Source organism: Phaseolus vulgaris, chromosome 5 (genome assembly GCF_000499845.2).
Source record: "Phaseolus vulgaris cultivar G19833 chromosome 5, P. vulgaris v2.0, whole genome shotgun sequence".
NCBI classification, from domain to species: Eukaryota; Viridiplantae; Streptophyta; class Magnoliopsida; order Fabales; family Fabaceae; genus Phaseolus; species Phaseolus vulgaris.
This window is the reverse complement of record NC_023755.2, coordinates 37104521-37108853: the sequence shown is the minus strand read 5'-3', so window position 1 is coordinate 37108853 and position 4333 is coordinate 37104521. Positions and strand designations below refer to the sequence as shown.

At 28.4% G+C, this 4333-nt stretch overlaps 1 non-coding gene across 1 annotated transcript; it reads left to right on the top strand.

Annotated features, from left to right (window-relative positions):
* Nucleotides 1-3953: 3953 nt before the first annotated feature.
* Nucleotides 3954-4027, top strand: TRNAN-GUU (transfer RNA asparagine (anticodon GUU)). The gene has a single exon. It is a non-coding gene; the product is annotated as a tRNA-Asn (tRNA).
* Nucleotides 4028-4333: the final 306 nt, after the last annotated feature.

The following is a 4333-nucleotide window of genomic DNA, read 5'->3' as shown; positions in this document are numbered from 1 at the left end:
TCGGATCGTTATCGGACCACACATAATATAGTCTCACACACAAGCTGTCACTCTCGATGTGAGGAATGTGAAACCACCCATAATATATTGTCTCACATTTACAAGTGTGTTGGAAAATACACACATGTGTGTGAAAACTATTCCCACAATCCCCCATTTAATGACTATTATAAATTTTTACGAACTATCAATGTTTTTCAGTTGGCACATGCTTCTGGGCTTTTCTGCACCATTCCAGAAAGAAGAAGAATCCATCCTCCAAAATCATGTAAGACGTTTTTTGTTTTCTTTTCACAAAAGAGTGTAAATAAATATGACTGGGTAGAAAAAAAGGGGAAAAGAAAAAGAAAAAGAAAAGTGTAATTAAAGACGACAAAGATTCGTTGAGGTTATTAGATTCGGAGAGGGAGAGGGAGCGGAAGCAATGACATGTTTCGCGTGAGGAAAGTAATTTGGGTTCTGAATATTTCTGAACCATTTGTCGCTTTTACGCAATAACGAACCCGTGGGGGTGCCCATTTCATAATAAATATGTAACCTCTAATATACATTTTTCAAATTTTATATCACCTTTTTCTATATTTAATAAATAAGTCTCAGCCTTTTATTTTCAAGGGATTATTTTGTTTAAACTAAATTAAAATTTTATTATAAATAATATAAAGTTTTCTTCAAATATTTAACATATTCAAATTACTTATAAAGTTAAAATAGCTTCGTTTTCAATCGCCTCAAGTGGAAACTGATTCTGTTCCATCCATTTAACCGGTTGATAAATTTATTGAGTTTTCGAATAATAAATAAGAAAGATTTTTGTGAAGGACCATGTATATTCTGTGTGGTAGAATATTAATTCCATTTCTTTTTACTTTTGGATAAAGTAGTTAAAGTACAGGAGCAGCACGTAACCATGTCTATTATGTTTCAAACCAAACATCACCAATTGTTCTCACTCTTTCAATTAATTCATTTTTTTCTGATAAAAAAAAATAAAAATTGGTCTCACTTGTTAGTAGGAAAGTTAGATATTTCACACATATATTTTGGGTTGGAATCATTATATGCATCTCATGTATCATCGTTTTGTTGTTGTTATTCTTCACTCAGAAATCAAATTCAACTTAATGTTATTTTTCTTTGTAAAACTATTACAAAACTTTAATTGAAAAATAACATTAAAGATACAATAACAGGATGTTTAGTCTTATTTTCATTTGAGTAATAATGTTTTGGGAGTTATTTGAATTTATTAAAAATTAGAATATTGCTGATTTGTTGACAATCGTATACCTAATTACAACTAAAAAAAATGTTTTTGTTGAAATTGGGTAATTTTTAAATTATATCATTACAAGAAAATCATTAAATACTAACAAAATTTAGAAAAAAAAATAACTAGTCATTATATTAACTAAATTATTATAAAATGATTTTTAAATTAGTATCTAAATTAACTACCAAAGTTTTAGCTATTTATATTTTTTATTCTAAATTAGTCTCTAAAAGACTAATAGATGCTAATTTAGAACATAAATAGTTAGTAGTTAAAATCTTGATAACTAATAATTAGATATCAATTTAGAAACTATTTTATAAATTTTTATTAATAATAAAAGCTATTTTATATACCATTTTAGTTAATAAAGTGGTATCTAGTTTAGTCAATATAGTGACTAATTATTTTATTCTCTAAAATTAGTTTATATTTAATAATTTTATTTTGTAGTATATCACAGTTATAAACTATCATAGTTGACAAAACTATATCAGATTACAACTAGAGAAAAAATATGTTTTTTTGAAATTGGATAATTTTAAAACTATATGTGATTAAACTCTAAATTTTAAATCATAAACTATCACAATAATAAACTATAAGAGTTTGTAAATTAATGTATTTTAATGTGTAATTGTGAAAGTAAATTCTCTTAAAAATTAAATGAAAATTATATTAACGGGTGTAAGAGAACGTTTAATGTGTAGAAATCATCAGTTTTTCATCTAAAATTGGTGGAATTCATGTATCATTTTCTTGATTCATTTAATTATAAGATGACTTATTCACAAATGGTTTGTAGATAGGGGGCAAACGGCCAACCCAAAAGAAGATTGTTTTGGGTTTCTTAATATATACCAACCAATTTAATGGGAGCTACGACTAACTTTCTTAATCGTCTTCAATTCTTACTGTAACTCATCAACCGCCATGAAGAAAACGCAAGAAACTTTTTAACTACATTATTATGCAACCATTAATGTTCCTTAAATGCGTTTCCCAATTCATTGACAAACCCTGCATTATTTTACTGCTTTTCATCTCACAATCGCGAAAGGTTGGGTAAATAAATAAGTTGGAATTATCATAAACTAGTAATAATAGGGGAAAAAATGGTTTGGTGCAATAACATGAACTCACGAGCTTCCTCACTTGCTGCAAAGACCAAACGTGCACCCACCTCGCCAACTCATGACAGCCCCAAATAATAGCACACCAATGAGCTATTCACGTGCCTATTTAAGGCCCTTAGATTGCAACCCTTTGCACCAATTCAACCACAAAACCTCTTCTTTTCTTCACAGTCTCAAATCAGAGAGTGAGTATCAAGCTACACAACTTCAAAAAAATTCAAATGTCTACTACACAGTTTTCCCTTCTTGCCATTTACCTTCTCCTTTCACTAAACTCTCTTGGCACAGCCATGGGTGGAAGAATAATTCCCCCCAGTGCTCCAAGCACAGTTACGAGGCCACTAGTTTCCTCAGAAGTTGAAAACTATGTGAAGCCGCAGCTGATCAACCACAAGCAGAAAGCCTTGGAAGGAAGAGAAGTGAAGGGTTGCTTGCCGAAAGGTTCAAGGCATAACTCGGCTCCTAGCAGATTCGTTAACTACAAGACTCTTGGCTCTGGTGGCTGCTCCAGAATGCATTCTGGGAAGCATTGAATTCAAGATTTTCTTGAGCATATTGGGAGAACATTTTTGTATATGGGTTTTCAAGAGTGGTTGAAACATGAAGATGAGAGAGGAGAAAATCACTTATGGTTTCACTTTGCTTTTTATGATGGATATATTCTAAGGGTTGCAATTTTGAACGATGTGCATGGGAAGGTGAAGATGTTATATATCGTCCTTTTCCTTGCTCTGATATGATCTGATGCGTGTATACATAGGTGAGACATTACCCAAACTGGAGAAAGAATTATGATATTTGTTTCTTACTGTGAAATGCTTAGGATGTGATGTTGAGTGATTAGTTTGGTTGGTTGGAAGCATAAAATGAAAGTAGGAGATAGCAAGTATAGTGATATGGCTATGGTGGTGGTGTAGTTTTGTAGAAACAGAAAAACATCTACGTTTAGTGTGATATGTAGTTAAATTTTGTATTATGAATGGATATATAATGTCCTTTCGATTTTCTGCTACTGCTTGAATTTCATTTCCTGCTTCTATTCAAACATCATCTAAACAACTATAAAAATCTTGATACCAAAAAGGAGTATTCACTATGGGAAGTCTTATATTTATTTTCTAAAATTTTCTCAAGTTGCATCATTAATTAATTAATTAATTAATTAAATTATGTAAATGAAAGTTAATATTTAAAAATATAAAAATTTATAACATTAAAAAAAATGATAACATTAAAAAACAAAATTGATAATATTAAAAAAATGGATAACATTAAATAAAACAAAATTTATAATATTAAAAAAATGGATAACATTAAATAAAACAAAATTTATAATATTAAAAAAATGGATAACATTAAATAAAACAAAATTTATAATATTAAAAAAATGGATAACATTAAATAAAACAAAATTTATAATATTAAAAAAATGGATAACATTAAATAAAACAAAATTTATAATATTAAAAAAATGGATAACATTAAATAAAACAAAATTTATAACATTAAAAAATATTACTATAAAATATTATATTGACATGTAAGCTGGAATAGCTCAGTTGGTTAGAGCGTGTGGCTGTTAACCACAAGGTCGGAGGTTCGACCCCTCCTTCTAGCGTTTTCTCACAATTTTTATTTTGTTAAAATTTTTAATTGCCTAAGTTTTTTAAAAAATAACTCTTATTTTCAAGAACGATTTAAAAGAGAATCAGGTATTGAAATACACTTTAGCTAAACAAAGTTATTTAAAGTACTATTTAAAAATAATAAAACATAGAAGTCATGTTTTGAGAAAAAACATTATTTATCCACGTTTAGCCTTTAACTTAAATTCGTGTTTGTAAATATAATTTTATTTATTTTAAAGTTTTACATACAAAAACAATTTGCCTATGTTAAATTTATCGATTTTAATAAACTTAAT